Consider the following 18663-nt stretch of genomic DNA (forward strand, 5'->3'; position numbering starts at 1 on the left):
AAGCAAAACCTTGAGGCTTTAAAAGAATTTCATGATCTTGTAGAAAACTCATTTCTTAATACAGTCTAACTTCTGGAATGTTCACAAAACAAATGTAATTTAGGAATGAAGGATTCTCAGGATAACATGACATTATCAAATAGTTATTAATTTTATTATTGCCATAACATTAAGCATGGGATTTCTAATTTTATTAACCTTTTGATATGTCACAAAAATCCTGCCCACACTCCAGCTCTCCACCCCTAAAAATGTAATTCTCTTTAAAAAACTACAGAAGTTAAAAATACTCCTCCTTCCCACATTGGGAGTAAAATCAAAGCAAGTGCTATAGAGGACAGGGTGAATACTGCAGTCTTGTAGACGATCCTTCACATTGGTGATGAGGAACTCTGAGATGACATTTCAAAGATACTGACAAACTCAGGATCATTGATATCAATAATAGAGTTGATAGTTTTCTACAGAATGAAACTACCCCTTGGAAGAAGTATGCTTTAGCCTTTGATTCACTTATTAATTTAGTAGTAATTTAGTAGAAGGGGGTGCAGGAAATCACCTAACTGCCTCACACATTTTTAGGAGAAAAAATAAAAATGACATAAAGGTAGATCAATAATGCATTTTTCCAGGAAACCAAGAGATTTCCATCATATCCATTCTATAGTGACAATTTCCCTTTAAATTATCACAAACCCTGATGAACATAATAATGCCTCTAAATAGAAAAAAAAAAAACAACTCAATTTTTTTCTTTTTAAGACATCAAGGAAATAGACAGTGCATTTAAAAATGCTTACATCCTATAATAACAAAATGATAATGAGGACTACAATAACACTTTAGCACTTAATAGGGGTTTCCTTTATTCACAATACCTAAGTTATTCTAGAAAACAAATACAAAACACCAAGCAAATGTATCTTCTCTAAGGTACAAAAAGTTCATGAATATAAATAACTATTTGAAGCTACAGAATAGGAGAGGCTATATGGTATAGATAATTGTCAGCTGAGTTGCATGAAAAATAAGGAGTGTGAGATGTTATTGAAAACAAATGCCATATATCTTAGCTATCCTTTTATCTGTCTGTCTGTCTATCTATCTATCTATCTATCTATCTATCTATCTATCTATTCTATCTCTCTATCTCTCCATCTATCTACTTACCTATCTATCTATCTGTCCCTCAAATGCATTTTGAGGTCCTGGAAGGCTGAGAACATGTCTGTATTTCTTACGTCCCATAAAATGCCCAGCGGTAACTTGATCTTAGTAGGCAACATTGTGTTTTGCTTACTGCATTCCGCAGTACTGAATACTGACATTATCAGATATAGTAAAGTGATCAAATGACAAAGAGGTCTAATATAAATTTTTAAATTGCCAATCCATTGTTATCTAAGTTAAGTATATTCTATATTTCAAGTAATGCTTCCCAATTTTATTTATCACACTGATCTAATTAAACACCGTTGGCCCAGAGTAGCGAGTACTGACTGGTTCCCTAACTCAACTGTAATATCACGGGAAGGTTTAGCACTTCATTAAAATTATAACCTCATCCGCTGCTAGCTTAATCATCTAATAATTTAAAATATGTAGATTGTGTAAGTAAACAATATAAAAAGATAATCTGTACGAAATTTTAAAAATTGCAGGTACATTTTAAGTCCATGGGAACATAAAAAAATGCTGGAATTTATTTATCAAAGTTTCCCCTGCTAAGCAACAAAATGAAGCATCTTTGGATGGTAATGAAAAATTTCACTCTCAGGTACAGTAGGATGTGATAATAATAACCTTAAAATAGCAACCAGCTTGCGATAACTGAAGAAACTACTGCACCATTAATCCACATAATGTAACTGATTTGATATTGCCTTTTCCAATCTCTCTCACAGCTTAAGACAAAATACCATGTTCCAATTGAGAAAAAAATATTTATTAAAAAAAAACTTTCAGTACATAGAAAAGCAGCATTCATGGTTCTCAAAAGCTGGACTATACTAGGTTGTAAGGTTACTACACTGCTCCTTGCTTTCTGTGCTCCTTGCTTTCTGTGTTCTAGTCAGCACCCATTTTGTGGGAAAGGGATGAACAGGGGAAGCTTCCTTAATTTAGTTCCTTTCATCTGAAGATTTCAAAAGCTTTGCTGATGGCTATTATTTACAGTCGCTGAATAAATGGGAGCACTGAGCCAATGGGAGGCTATAAGCATTCTGTCAATGAATTACAAAGCAGTAGAATCTTGTTAAAACAAGTCGGAATGTAAAATGTCTTAGGCGTCCTGCTCAATTGTGAACTCATCTTCCATTTTTCTCAGCAACTTTCTCCATTTTAGACCTTTATTCTGACATTTTAAGATTAATAATGACCTTACTCACTTGTTCACACAGAGTCATTGGCCCCTGATTGTTTTTAGAAATGTAAGCCAGCTAACGTGCTACCTATGTGGGTGCATGAAAAAGTGGGTGGGGAGAGGGTGTATGACATTATGACATGCAGTTTGAATGTGCTTTAGGATATAAATTGTGCAGGGGAAATAAAAGGAGAGAAAAATAAGTCTTTAGACTGAAAATTGATGGAAAAGGAATAGAGGAAATTACTATTAAGTTTAGAGCGTTAGAATACCTAAAAAAGCAAGTCTATGACAAATTTTGGACAAGAGGCTACTAAGAGACATACGAGGAGAGGGGTTGTGTGCAAGAGGCAGAAACGTGTGGGGTTAAAGATGGGGGGCAGAAAGATACGACTCCTAATAAATACAATAAAAATTTTTCATTAATGAAATATCTATGAAGGCTTTTTAAAGTCATGGCTCCCACACCAGGCCAATCATCTGAACCACCTAAAGAATGCTCATAAATCAATTCCCATCGTGTGCTCCCCGGAGATACTGATTTATTAGATCTGGCTTAGAGTCCAAGAATTTGACCAATATTTTTCAAAGATTCTGGGGAATCTGAAAGTATAAACACTTTAGATGATCTAACCTTCCACTATGACCAATACCTAAGAAGCATATCCAACTCTGGGAGCAGCAGATACTTTGCTAGCTCCCATCAACTAACATTGAGAAACTTAAAATAGGAACTGAGGAAGGATGGGTTTGTCCAGGTATCCGAAGTCACACTCAGAGTTTTCTGGTGTCAGTATGCTTGCATGATCTGTATCTTGAGATGCTCTTCTGTTACCTGGCCTAGATTTTTTTCTCCCTGCTTATTTCTTGGATAGTGACCCCAATGCAGCCCAACTGGAAGACTAGACTTTATCTGGATCCTTAGGCTGTCAAGCAGTCTGCCCACATTGTCAAGTTTGTCTTTAGCTTTACTTTCTATTCATGCAAACCTCACAAATCTAACAGACACAGAATCAGGGAAAGTTTGAGCAAAGCCTTTCACCAGTGTGCCCCATGAGCCCCTCAGGACTTTTCTTACACTGTTCAGTCCTCACTCACTCTGACCCTCTCAATTCAGAATCAGTGAACAACAGCCCAGTGATTTTGTGGAAGTTTACCTGAATCAAGAAGAGTTCTTAATCACATGAATGATATTCTATCAATGTTTTTAAAGAGTGATCTTTGCTCCTGAAGCAGAAACACTGGTGGCCTTGTTAAGATGCATGTTCTCAGGCTGCATAACCTATGGAATTAGAATCCATGTGTGCAGAAGTTATCGATTTACATTTTAAAACTAAATTTGCAGGTAATTTTTCGGCACATTAAAGTTTGAAAATTGTTGGAAAACACAGAGGTCATTTAATTAATTAGATAATTATTTACTTTGCTAATTGCTTCCATAAACAACAATTTATTGCCTTCCATGTGCCAGGTGCTAGATAGGCTCTGGGAGTGTAAACATGGTTTGAAAAGAAAGTAACGCCTTCCAGTGTGGAAGACAGACAAGTCAACAGATGATGGAAATAGAGCGTGATTGGTGCTGTGATAAATAAGCACAGGGCCGTCTAAGCATGTGGAAGGTTTAGATGTTTTGGAACGTGGTTGTCTGACAGCTGTGCACTATGATCACATGGGTTTGCTTTAATGGGGTGCCAGTTGTTTTCTGTCTACTTTATACACTTAAAAAATCACAAAATGTTTCTTTAAAATTTTTCCAATGAGACCGCAGTGTTTTTCTTTATCGTACAGCCCTTTTGCATTTAGATATTTTAAAGTGGCATCATTGTTGATATAGAAAATTGTGTTCAGATGTAACTTTAAAAAAATCAAAACAGAAGAGCCACATTAAGACAACCAAAATGCTTTGACCTCTACTTTTGCTGCTACTCAGTGAGGTGATTATAATGTTTTGAGATAATATAACTGAGTTGTTAGTGTTTCATAGCCTTCCTGAAATTTTAATTTACATAATTAGTTTGGGATAAATTACTTACCGGAAAAATACATACAGAAATTATTATGTGAAGAATGACAGCATAAAAACCTAATCTGAACTATCTATACATTATTTGTTACTAGGTTTTTCCAGATGTTTGAGTTACATGAGGTTTTAGAAAATATGGGACATTTTAATACAATACTTCCAATACTATATAAAGATTTAAGGTTTTATATCATATCACATAAGTGACAGGATATCTAATATTTATTTTTTAAAGAGTAAAGAGTAAAAGTAAAAGCCAAGTTTTTTCAAGTGCAAGAAGCCCATGATCAAACTTTTCTTTCTCTAATGCAATGTAAGCACCATGAATACACAACAGACGCTGCCCACAGAATCCACTGTGTTATCAGGGAGACAATATGGTGTGACAAGTGCTCTGATAGGTGCCACCGAACCAAATATACTGTGAAAATATTAAATATTGTGTTATATACAAAATATTTAAATTTTGTGCCTCATCTGAGTAGAATGTATGATAGCCATCACTAAAGGGAATACAAGATGAATAAAGCCCTAATATCTAGTACACTGGATGAGACGAAGACATATACACTATAATCTCAGTAAAAGTAAGGTAGATCTCAAGAAGAGGAAGTACAAGCAAAGAGCTCAGAAAAGGGTGAGACTGACTTTAGATGGGGTGATAAATGAAGGCTTCATAGAGGGGAGAGAAGTGAGATAAGCCTCAGCATTGCTATCTAATAAATGTAAGGATAATAACAACAGTGTTCATTATTGCTATCACTTATTGAATGCCTTCTATTGACCAGCCACTCAACTAAGTGCTGGGCTAATAAGTTCTTATGAATAGCCCCATATTTGAACTAGATGTCACTCTCTTCATTTTACAAAGGAAGAAACTGCAGTTATTCGAGTTTAAGCAATTTTGCCTAGGTCACGCAGCAGTATTGAAGACTCTGGATGCCAACCCAGGTATCTCTGACTTAAACCCGTGTATTTTATGTCACACTGCCCCGCAACCCTGTCCTAACAACTGGACCTAAATACAAAGAAAATCTGTGAAAAAATAAAAGGGTATCTATCAGATAGATCAGTGGTCTTCAGCTATTTGGTGTTATAATCTACTAAAAGGAACTGATGAAAAGCATGGAGTGTCTCCCTAGAAAAGTACCTATTAAACACATCGACTTACAATTTTTAAAAGTTTTCCCCTTGAATCTGAGATGAGAATCTGATGAAGACTGTGGATCTTCATGTCTCCAAATTGTTGCCCATAAAATTCAGTGCATTCACTGGCCCTCTCGTGTCTCTGGGATCCCTGTACCTCAGGATTGGATCCCAGGAGAGGACGGTACCCTAGAACACAGGTAGTAAAATGGCAAAGGAGCTTATTCTGTAATAAGGTTTCTTTGCAACCTCATATCTTTACTTCTTCCCTTCTGTTCAACCAACACACCCAGTAGGTACGATAATCTAGCTTCTCTCCATTGCCACCACTGCTAAGACATGGCCTCTATCAGGTGGCCTATTCTAACAGTTTCCTCATTATTTTCTTACTACAAGTTTCTCCTCCATTCTGGTCTATTCTCTACATTACTTTATGGTATTTTTCTTACATGAAAAGTTTGTCACTCTCCTATTTAAAAACCTCTTTTGCTAGCACAAATAACAAAAGTAAAAAATCAACAAATGGGACAACATCAAATTCAAAAGCTTCTACTTGGCAAAAAAAAAAAAAAAAAAAAAGTCAACAAAATGAAAAGGCAGCCTACAGAATGGGAAAAAATTTTGCAAACCATATTTTGAATAAGGGGTTAATATCCAAAATATATAAAGAATTAACATATATGAATAACAAAAACCCCAAACAAAATCTGGTATTAACATGGGCAGACGAACTAATTAGACATTTTTCCAGAGAGAACATCGAAATGGCCAAGAGGTACATGAAAAAAATGTTCAACATCACTAATCATCACGGAAATGCAAATCAAAACTAGAGTGAGATATCACCTCACACCTATTAGGATGGCTATTATCAAAAAGACAAACAGATGCTGGTGAGGATGTGGTGAAAAGGGAACCCTTGTACACTGTTGGCAGGAATGTAAATTAGTCCAACCGCTAGGAAAAATTATATGGAGGTTCCTCAAATATTAAAAATATATCTACCATATGATCCAGCAATTCCATTTCTGGGTAAAAATCCAAAGGAAATGAAAACAGGATTTTGACGAGATATATGCACACCCATATTTATTGCAGCATTATTCTCAATAGCCAAGATATGGAAACAACCCAAATGCCCACCAATGGATAAATGGCTAAAAAAGATGTGGTACATATATACACAATTGAATACTATTCAGCCATGAGAAAGGAAGATATCCTGCCATTTATGACAAGGATGGACCTTGAGCATATTGTACTAGACAAGGTAAGTCAGACAGAGAAAGACAAACACTGTACAATATCACTTATATGTAGAATCTAAAAGAGTCTAATCTGCACAAAAGAGAGTAAAATGATTGTTACCAGGGGATGGTGGGTGGGGGAATTAGATTGATGGTGTTTAAGGGTACAAACTTGTAACTAGCAGTAAATAATAAGCCATAGGGATCTAAGGCACAGTATAAGAAACATAGTCAATAATACTGTACTATAATAATGTAATGTGATAAATATTGCCTCAGTGGCAATCATACTACAATATACAAATGTATCAAAGTAAAAAAACCTATTTCGCTTGCTTTTTACACTAATTATGGAACTTCTTATCAAGGTATGGGCCACTCAGTATTCCACAATGTGGGCCCAAATCATATTTCTCTTTCATTTAAAAACCAACCAGACCTGTGTGGGCCGCTGCCACCTCCCGGGCGCGGACATGGCACTCGACCCTGCAGAGCCACATCTCAGATGAGTCGAAAAAGATGTTTTGATCCCTAAAATAATGAGAGAAAAGGCCCGAGAGAGATGTTCTGAACAAGTTCAAGATTTCACTAAATGTTGCAAGGACTCTGGAATCCTTGTGGTAGTAAAATGCCAGAAAGAAAATTCTGCATTGAAAGAATGTCTAACTGCTTACTATAATGATCCAGCCTTTCATGAAGAATGGAAAATGGAATACCTGAAGGAGAGCGAAGAATTCAGAAAAACTGGAATTCCTACCTACCAAGAAAAGGCTGAGGAAGCTTCCCACAAGCGTGTAGGCAAATATTCAAATGATACTCAGGAACGCCAATGTTCATGGAAATCACAGTCACCTGAAATGATGGACTCAAGGAAGTGTGTTTGCTTTATCCTTAATAATGGAAATAATTTTATCTGAAATAAAGATTTTTTTAAAACTTAAAAAAAAATTAAAAATAAAAAATAAAAATCAACCAAACAAATACCTATTCATTATTTGAACTATATACATTTGTTTGTGTTTACTTTTCTTATTTTTTCCTTTATTTTTCGATAAACTCCTACTTATACTATTAGAGATAGCTCAAGTAGCTTCTCTGTGAAGCCTCTACCAACTTCCCCACCCACCCACTCACTCACTCACAGGACACTTTGTTCAGGTATCTCTTGCAGCCATGTTTTACAGTAATGGATCTATTTTACGTAAGTATACTCTGCAGAGGTGTACGGCTAAGGTCACAGCCCATTGATCTTTGTATCCCAGTCATCCAGCACAGTGCCTGGAATATAGTGTGTGTTCAGTCAATAATTTTTTATATACAAAAGTGAATGAAAGATGAATGAATGAATACTCATTGAATAGAAGTTTCATATTATATCCAGGATAGCTCTCAATGTACATTTTTTTCTAGTTTGCTTTTACAAAATTTATTAGTGTTACTTTCAATTATCACTTCTACTAGGACAATGTCATTATTTTGTTGTTAAAGGAAATTGCACACACACACACACACACACATTTATCCCAGTATTGCTGCTATGCATTCAGAAAATGGCTAATTTTACAACCATCTGGTTGACATATAATTACTTATAATATATCTGGCAGGCAAAAGAGCAATATATATATATATATGTGTGTGTATATATATATGTGTGTGTGTATATATATATATGTGTGTGGTGTGTGTGTGTGTGTATGTATGTATATATATATATATATATATATATATATATATATATATATATATCAAAACTGTTCAAGCTCTTGGAAGCAGTGATTCAGTTTTTAGAAAGTTGTTCACCTAAATAACTGTATTTAATCATTTAACTCTAATCTTGTTTAGTACAGCAATATTTTTAAACAGATAAAACCTTGAGATATCTGAAATTTCTAACTAACATGATAATATAGAAGAATATTTAATCATATGGGGAAATGTTAATTACATATTGTTAAGTGAACAATGAGTTACAAAACAGTGTAGATACTAGGATGAAAGACACTTGAGTAAAATATACATTGTGGAGTCCAGGAAGACATTTAAGAGAAAACAACACTGGAAAACAAATTTATTATTTTCCCAAGCACTAGCTGTAGAATCATGTGTTTGTGTGTGTTTGTGTGTGTGTGTATAAAACTTTAATAAAAACATGCCCCACGTGCCATAAAATGATTACAGATGTATGATACATGCTAATTTTTATGAGAGCCCCCAGGGAACTTTAAATTATTAGTAAAAATACAATTATACCACTTTATTCCTTCCTTCATTCTTTTCATTTATTCCTTCAGTAACCTATGGATGAGAGTCTAATAGGTGTCAATACTGTGCTAAATTCGTAATGACCAAAATGTTTTCCTACCCTCATGAATCCCAAGTTCTAGCTACTAAGCAGTGCCTAAGAAAATAACCATATGTATTTACAAGGTATTATGGAAATTTATGGAGGTAGGAGGGGAAAGGGTTAGAAAATTGAGATGAATTGGACTTTAAAGTTTGAATTAGGCTGAGTTGACGGAGAAGAAAACCAGTGTCTCAAAAGAAGCGGCAAGAGCGGAGGCACTGGAGGTTCAAAGGAAGTTTTGGGTGGGAAAAGTGAAGTGTCCTCTGTGTCTGGTTTTGTATTGACCCTAAGAACTACAGGAGATAACTCTGGAAAAGAAAAATGGGCAAAAGTGAACAAAACACATACTAATGGATTTTCATTTCATCCTATATACTAAAGAGCTAGAGAATGTTTTCATTTGTTAGTTTGTTTACCACAGAATATTTTTATTTGTTGTTTGCTTATGCAGTAGGTAAGTAGGTAGAAGACAGGTAGGCTGGTTGCCTGGCTGCTTGGCTGGTTGGTTGGTTGGTTGGTGATTTTAGTAGAGAAGTAAAACAATCAGAAATTTAAGAAAGACGACCAACAGCAATAAAGATGAACTGACCAAAACCACCATGATAATCACTATGAACATCAATTAAATACTTAGGTAATAATGTTTATTTTTCTTTGCCTGTTTGGAATATACTGAGGACTTTGGGTGTCATATCAATTGTCATGATTACTTGAACACGCTATTAAGACATTCTCTGCATGTGTCTTTTACTGCCAATAAATTTTCCCTTTGTAAACAAAAGTTTTCAAACTCAGTTTATAATGATACAGCTACCTCTAATATTGAAATCGGTTATTATTTTATCCTTAATGACATTTCTCCAACTTCAAAGTGGTTTTTAAATGATTGAATCTATGTCTTTTTTTCTGTTTCTATTTTTCTATAAACCACCTTAGTTTGCTCATATCGAGTTAAACAACAACAAACAAAAAAAGCAGCAATAGCTACAGAGCACTTTATACTTATTTGAAACCCTTACACATACAAATTACCAGGACATTATGATTATTTAAGTAAATCCATCTAACAGAAATGCTAAAACTATAACCTGAATATGTTCATTCCATTGCTTTTCATTAGATTTTGGTCTCAGTCACCAAGTAAATAGATTAACCGAAGTTATGATTTAGTTGTTAAATAGCAAAATTGAAAGAAAATGAGGAGCACTGTTAAACTTAGCAAATGTAGAAACTATTTATAGTACTACAATTGACAGCTTTGAAGTCCATGACTTGGCAGGACCACGCTACAAGAAAAAGAAACACATCCTTTAGGATTTCTAACTTTTTATTCTGTATTGTAGTTGTAGTCAAAAGACCTTATATGTAACAGTGGAATAAGGGAAAGAAGTACCAGCTACTGATTGGATAAGTGGAGAATCTGTTCAAAATATGTAGTCACACATGCCAGGTACTTTACTAATATTCGTGGATATGTTTTGAATCTTATTAAAATGATATTTTCTACTTTGGTGAACTAGCTTAATGAAAAGACTCTAAATTTAACTTGAATTTTGCTAATTTTAGCTGTTAAAATAGGCACTTTTATATTGGCTGCTACATAATCTCTCTCAACCAAGTGAAGGGTTAAGGTAATACCTCATTATTTATTCTGTGGAGAATGAAATGTGTACATAGTACAGGGCCTTCATTCCTAGGAACATGTAGATAAACTAAGAAAGAAAATCAGATAAGCAACGCAGGAACAACTCAGAAAGATTAACTTAAGGAAAATGGAAAATAATTAAATGTGGATAGCTTGGCTTTCCAAAGCCTAGAGGGACATGCTAAATACTGACAAAATACAACAGTAAAGTCATTTAGCAAGACAGGTCATTTGGTAAAATAACAACAATAACAAAAACCCATTAATGTCTGGTCTGTTTTATAATACGGTCATGGTATTCTGTGGTGTGTCAGAGATGAATCTGAAAGGTTCTTGCCCTTGCCATTGAATCTCCCTATGACTAATGGCTCACATTTGTTAAACATACAGAAATTATTTAGAGAGTTATACTAAGACACACATACACACATGCACACACAAAAGCTAAATTAAAATCAGGAATACTGAACACTTACCTTCTAATTAACTGAGTTGCCTGGAAGTCACACTGTTTCCTGATGTTAATGAGAACTCACAAATAATAATCAATGCAGCCAGTTAAAAATACAAACTCAGTGAAAAATATAATTTCAAGTTAGGTAACTAATGTTCTATTGAATATATAATAATATAGATAATATAATAAAGTCTTATTATTAATGTTAAAATATAACTATTATAGCCATCCCAAAGAATAAATCATTTGGAGTTGTTCCAGGCTAAGTCAGCAGAGTGTCATGGACATTTAACATAAAAAACACTTCTTGACCCTGAGGATATAAATCAGAAAACTATTAGCTGAGGCACACTAGTTGATTCTGCGAAGCTCTACACACAGCCTCACATAATGTCCTCAACAATAAGGAGGAAAACTAATTGATCTTATAATTAATTTGACCAACACAGAATGTACATTTAGGTCAAAGAGTGAATATTGGGTTTGACATTGACCAACTTAGCTATCTTCATGGATCAAATTAAACAAGTAATTGCCAGCATGTGGCCAGGTCAGACTATGGACTTGTACCTATTAATCTGACTATATTTGGAAGTTCAGCTATTAATTTGGGTAATCTATTTACCTCAGTGTATGGCTGAACTTCTGGGATTTGCTCTGTTGGAAGTTGTAAGTGAACATAAAGGGTAGCCCCAAGTAAAATAGGCAATTTACATATGCAGAAAGTACAAAATTTTGTGTAACTGTGGTTAGGGAGGAAAAAAATGCAATTTCTATGTCACTGGAAAAATTACTTATCCAATACTCCAAGCCAATGTTAACATTCCTACCTTGAAAATTAAATAAGAAGTCAAAGAACTGGAGCCATTTTACTAGTTAACATTTACTTATATTGAGTTATATTGAGTTTGAAATTAAATATTAGAATAGTTACTGGAAACTGTCTCAAATACGTTTACTATGTACAATGTAAAATTGTAACTAAAGAATGGGGAATAATCTTTTAGAGCTCACCATACATTGAAGATTAAAAAAAAATACAAACAAAGCCAAATTCTTTGCAGAAATAATGTCACCTCCATTGATATGTGAAACTAGAAAATCTTCAGGAATAAACTCCCGCATAGCTAAGCATCAAGTATATAAAGGCTAGAGGAGTTATAAGTAAGAGAGTTTCAATAACAGGGAATCTAAACTTAGCATCATTAATTTGAATGGCATAGAACAGCATGTTTCTGACAATCAAGTAGCCGAAGAAGAATCTGCTTCATTGCAGATAAAGCTAAAAGAAACTACTTTTCTTCTCATTCAGCCAGAGGCAGGTAAAAGCAACTTTTATCTTAAGACGTATATGAACATTTCATTTGATTTAGATGGTTTAAGTGATGACTTGACAGCAGGAAGAGCTAACAGATAGTCACCAGAAGTCCCTTCCATTCCTGGTTATTTTTCCTCCTATAAATTCATTATAGCACATAGTTAGAACAATTATTTATGCCCTAAAATAGAATATATTATCTGCCTATATTAATTTATCACACATCTCTCCCTTATGAAGTCATATGTTTTTTAAAGTAGTGTGAAAAGTTGCTCTCCTTCCAAAAATTTCACCATTTGAGATTTATGGTGATTAGAGAATTTTATATCTTTGGATTACTAAACACAACAGAATTGCAAGAAATTTCTAAGAATACTTTTCAAGCATTAAAAATAGAAAGGAATGCGCCTATTCACCATGTTGCCTGATGGCTTTATCTGGTGACGTTTCAATGAGGTGCTGAGGAAATCATCACATGAAGAATTTTTTAAGTAACCTAAGCACCAAAACAAAGTAATCGGCCTGAAATTTCTGAATCTTAAATCTTCACAAATTTCCATAATCAAACGTCATAGGATATATGGTGTTTAAACAAACTATACGTTAGCCAGGTTATATTGATATATGATAAAGAGGAAAGGAAGTACATCAAACATTGCAAACAACACATAAAACTTTTGAACAGTACACATGTGCATCTCACCTGCTTAAAGAGATGTGAGAAGTCAATGTATTTCTTTGATACTAAGAAATTTCTCTCTGTGAAGGTATCTAAGATTAAGAGTTAAAGAATTTTGAATGATTTTTCAGTGCTTATTAGGTAAAAGTAACTAATATTCACAGTCTCTCTCTGAGCCTGGTACTATGCTAGGTAATTAACATACTGGTATCTCATTTATTTCTCCCAGGTCTGATAGTTGTGTACTCTTATCCCTATTTTTTATATATATTTATCTTAAGGCTCAAAGAAATTAAATATTTTTCAAGGTCACATAGTAAATTCCATTAGATTGGAAATGAACTCAAAGTCCATTAATTCAAAAGGTCTGGGTATTTTGGACAATTCAGAAAACAAAAGAAAAGAAATTGAGGCTATCAAACTTCACCCTATTAACTTTCATTTTTCTTATTGAGTATCAAACATCTTCATTACAGTGTTTGGAGGAAAAAAGTGAAAGCAACATAGTATGTTAATAAATATGAATTTTATGTGATAAATAATATTTGCTTTAAATATGTATTCTTACCACTGAAATTCATATAGGAGAGGGAAGCCAGATTGGTAAATAGTTTAGGATTAATAAAATATCTCTGAATTCTATGGTATTTGTATTCGTCAATTTTAATATCCTATATACAGTAGTTATGTTAAATGACAACATCTGCTCTGTGCCTGTGAACTAACTAATTGTAACATAAACATTACAAGAGGAAGAATGGTGCTTATGACAGTTCTGGTGGAGCAATTCTAGAATAGCAAAAAATCACCCCAGTAAGGAGATCATTTTCAAAGTCATTAACATCAGCTTTGTTGTGATAAATATCTTTCTACATAAAATAGCCTGGAGAACAAATTAGATATAAGGACAAAATTACTCACAATATTCACACAATAAATCTGGAAACTATTAATAGGTCTAACTTTGAAGAGATATTCTCTTCCAAAACATTCTAAACATTTTAAAAACCAAGTTTTTTGATATTTGATATTTTGGATATTTGATATTTGAATGAATGGAGAAGAAAGGGCAACATTGTCCACTTCTAATCTATACAAATTTTAAATGTGAATTATCCAGGGAATGATGAATGACATATAAGTTTCATATGTATCTATTATTGAACAAGTAAAAAATTAGGAGCAAAGACATATTTATTGATACACAAAATGAAGAAGACTAAAACTCATAACTATCTTTTGATTACTCAAATTATCTTACTTAAATTATCTTTTGATTACTACATTACTTAATACTGTATCTTAAACATAAAAATACTTTAATATAACTTTTGAGGGGAACTACGTAGCTTAGAGATTAAATTGAACCCCATCCAGTTCTACTTTGCAAGAACTGTGTGACCTTAGCTCAATTATCTAAGCTCTCAAAGACTCAGTTTTTGTTATCTGTAAAACAGTAATAATAACTGTATCTTTCTCATGAGGTTACCGTGAGGATTAAATTAGATAAAATATACAAGTGCCAACTATATAACATAAACCATACCACTAGCAAGTGGTAAGTTCCCCTTAAGTGATAGAAATCATCATCATTGTGATCAGAATTATCATCACAAAATGTATCCTTATAAACAAGGAATACGTCATTTTTTAAAACTCTGTGTCATGCATTTTTATATTTTCATTAGTAAGTAGTGAAACATCTTATATTTATGAAATCAAATCAAAGAAAAGTAATACAAAAAGTATTTGGTTTGGGGGGGAGGGATAAATTGTGAGGCTGAGATTGACATATACACACTACTATATATAAAATAGATAACTAATAAGGACCTACTGTATAGCACAGGGAACTCTACTCAATACTCTGTAATGGCTTCTATGGGAAAAGAATCTAAAAAAGACTGGATATATGTATATGTTTCACTGATTCAGTTTGCTGTACACTTGAAACTAACACAACATTGTAAATCAATTATACTTCAATCAAAAAAAAAAAAAGAAAGTATTTGGTTTGAGATATTGCTAATGTGCTCATTTTCCCCTCATTAGTTAATGTAATCTTAAAGACTGTAATAGGAAATAATAATTTCCATCCATTTAATCAATAAGGACCATGAACATGAATTTATAATGAGATTAAAAAGTCCAAACCAGCTCTCTCTCCTTAATAACTGACCAAAGGAATTTCTCTTGACTCCACTTCTTGAACTGAAACTTGAGAAATGCCAAGGGCTCCATATAAAGGTTTCAACAACCCAGGAGAGGTTTGTTTCTATACTGCACAACCATATAAATATAAATCTATGTTAAACATTCCTTATGCTTATAATTGTCATAAGCCTAAAATAACTAAAATGCTACAATTTAAACACAACAGAACGTAAAACCAATACAAATCAGGTTAATTCTAAATTACATTAACAAGTTAATGTGAAGGATGATTTTTAAATTTAATAATTTTTAGCACATAGCAAGTTAAGTAACTGCTACTTTACGGACCTTTTGAATTCACTAAGCCCATCCTGTTGAACATGCTATGTGAAAATCATTCTCCCCTCACTTTCCCTACTGGACAATGTAATTTCATCTTTCTACGGTGTGGATTAAGGTCATTTGACCTCTCTTTAATGAAAATGTATTATTTATGTATTGTCTACTTCTATCTTTTCTCAGTAGCCCTAGACAATTAAACAGAACAACATAGAAGCAAAATGTTTGTACATAAAAATTCTAAAGCAAAGAGTAAAATCTAGCAGCAGAATATATATATTCAACAAGAAAGAGGCTTATATTAATTTATTTTAGATTATCAGCAAAGAGATATCACTCATTCTAAAACAGAATTATTGTAGAGAACACTCACATGCCTGAGAATATGCCCATGCGAGCCCATGTAAACAGCTCTGCTTTAGTCCACTGGATTGATTTCTATGGCAGAACCTTCACTGGGGTGGTTTTGGCTCTCAGTCAGCTCCCAAGGATTTAAAGCTTGCCAACTGTCCTTTTATTTCCAAACTTCCTGGCTTGGCAATTTAATTCTGGTTCCCTTTTCCCCCCTCCCTAAAACTACAAACAGGTTTTACCCCCCCACCCCATCACATCCCTCTCTTACCCCAATCTGAGTCAGAAACCCAGGCCCCTGGCTTGCTGAGAAAAGAGGATTTAAGCACACACTCATTCATTCCTTCAGCACACACTTATTGGGCACCTACTCTGCACACTAATACCCTATGTTGGCACTGGGGAGAGGGCAATGGATTATGCTGATGACATTAGGCCAAAATGTTTCTTGCTAAACTCTCATTTGTATCAGCAGGTATATTTCACTGATCATAGAGAACTCTACACAGCTGAATTTAAAAGTTGGCTTTTATTCAGTTCTATAAAAATACTTTTCCTGGGGGCAGCGGTTAATTTCTACATCACCATAAAGTTTTCTACTTTACCAATAATTTGAAACAGATACCGGATGCTTTAAATTTCTATTTTTCCCAGAAATAATTAGTAAACACTTAAAAAAAACCCATTCAATTAAAACAATTAAATATATCAAAACTTTAAAAATATAAACACATTTACAATAATCTAGTTCTATGGAAAACAGGCAATGGCCAGTTAACACAAATATACCAGAATTTTAGCCTAAGAATCTCATATACTTTCTTTGATTATATAAATGTATGCTGATGACTGTTATTCAGCTGTTATGATGGCCAAAAGACATTGCAAAATCCTCACTAGTGATAGTAATAATAATATTTGTAAAAATAATAATGTATTATCACCACCATCCTATTAAGAAAGGATAGGCACTATTGGAGGAGGTTTATTTTTGTACCATAAAATTAAAACAAATAGAAGTTGCACTGCTTACTGAAAAAATAAATCCTCAACTGTTAAAGGATAAAAGTTAAAAGAGAATATTCATTTAGTCCAACCTTCTGGTGATCAAGGTTTCCCTATCTTTGTCATTCACAAAAGGACATTCTGAAGAATCATATTCCTAATCAATTTATAAAATACAATTGGGATTTCATGCTGCTTTCTTAATAGCTTGAATAATGAGAAGACCCAGGGGAGAGGGGTATAGATATAAGGAGTACCATTGCTTAGAAATTTAGTGCAAAAGTCCCCATTTGGCTTATGCAATGACATATAGGCAAAAATAAGCCACTCAAATGTAAAAATGATTAAAAAATAAAAACTCTTCATTAAATTGTCCATTAGAAAAGAAAACAATCATAATATTTAGCATTTGTGGCAATTTTTCCAAGTCACCATCTTTACTTCCTTTAAGAGGCAAAATAAAGTTACATAAACTTCAATTAATACAAAAATTCTTTGACAATAACTTGGAGAATCTCACAAATAACATGGAATTTTAAGTAAATATCACATGTATATTTATTCAACGTGTCACTCAATTATTCATATAACAAATATTTACTGAGAGTCTGCTATGTGGCAGACACTGTTTTAGCAGCTGGGAATCTAGCAATAATCAAAATAGAATAAAAGTCTGTACTTTCAAGGAGCTTACATTCTAGTGGCAGAAGGGAGATGACAAACAAGACAACAAATAAAGTATATAGTATGTTAGACAGTGACAAGTGCCCAGAAGAAAAATAAAGCAAGTGGTGATGGACATGGTGATTAGTTTAGTTAGAATGACCTCGCTGGAAAAATTACATTGACTAAAGAACTGAAGTTGGTAAGGACAGAAACATCCTTTAATTACTGTCATACTTTGATTGTAGATACTTATGAAAATGTTAAGTAGAATATAATTCCTCAATATTTTCCCCTCAATTTCCTTCAAGGAAATTTCTGAAAAGTAGCTTCAATAACGAGCAATGTTAAGACACTGTTAAGAATGCTAAGACACTTCTTTATGAGGAGGTAAGAATGACCAGATGTTTCATTCAACAGTGAAATTTCTGGAAATGTCAGCATTTGTCAGTAGAATATAAATGTAAATGCTTTGTATTTCTTAGGTTATAAAAAACTAAAAAAGGAAGACAGGATCCCATAAAGATTTCTGAATTCCTAAATATAAAAGAAAGGGATGCCTTAATTCTAACTCTTTTGCCTTTTTAAGAAGTATTGCTAACTGATTACCAAGGAATATTTGGAACTGTATTTATTCTTTCTATTTGGGCCCTTTGCACGGAACTGTTCAGGGCCACCTCCTGTGGTTTCCAGCTAGCCCTGAAATACCTGGAGACATCCTCGGTAACCCTGTGCTCTAAAGAGCTACTGAGAAGGGAGAGGTAAGAAGGTAGCAAACGCCAGAGGAGAAAGGTGTTGGCAAGAGAAACTAATCACCTGTGATACATCAATTATACATGATCATATAAAACAGATCTCACAAATGGATGTGGAACAAACATAAAAATAAATATGTTTAACTCTTGAGAAATATTTCTATATCCTGAA

At 33.7% G+C, this 18663-nt stretch overlaps 1 protein-coding gene and 1 pseudogene across 1 annotated transcript in view; one reads left to right on the forward strand and one right to left on the reverse strand.

Moving 5' to 3' along the window:
* Positions 1-18663, reverse strand: part of KCND2 (potassium voltage-gated channel subfamily D member 2) — a 476238-nt gene that overhangs the window by 341592 nt on the left and 115983 nt on the right. The window lies entirely within an intron of this gene.
* LOC132371428 (COX assembly mitochondrial protein homolog) lies at positions 7252-7631 on the forward strand (annotated as a pseudogene).

This window comes from Balaenoptera ricei, chromosome 9 (genome assembly GCF_028023285.1).
Source record: "Balaenoptera ricei isolate mBalRic1 chromosome 9, mBalRic1.hap2, whole genome shotgun sequence".
In the NCBI taxonomy this organism is placed as follows: Eukaryota; Metazoa; Chordata; class Mammalia; order Artiodactyla; family Balaenopteridae; genus Balaenoptera; species Balaenoptera ricei.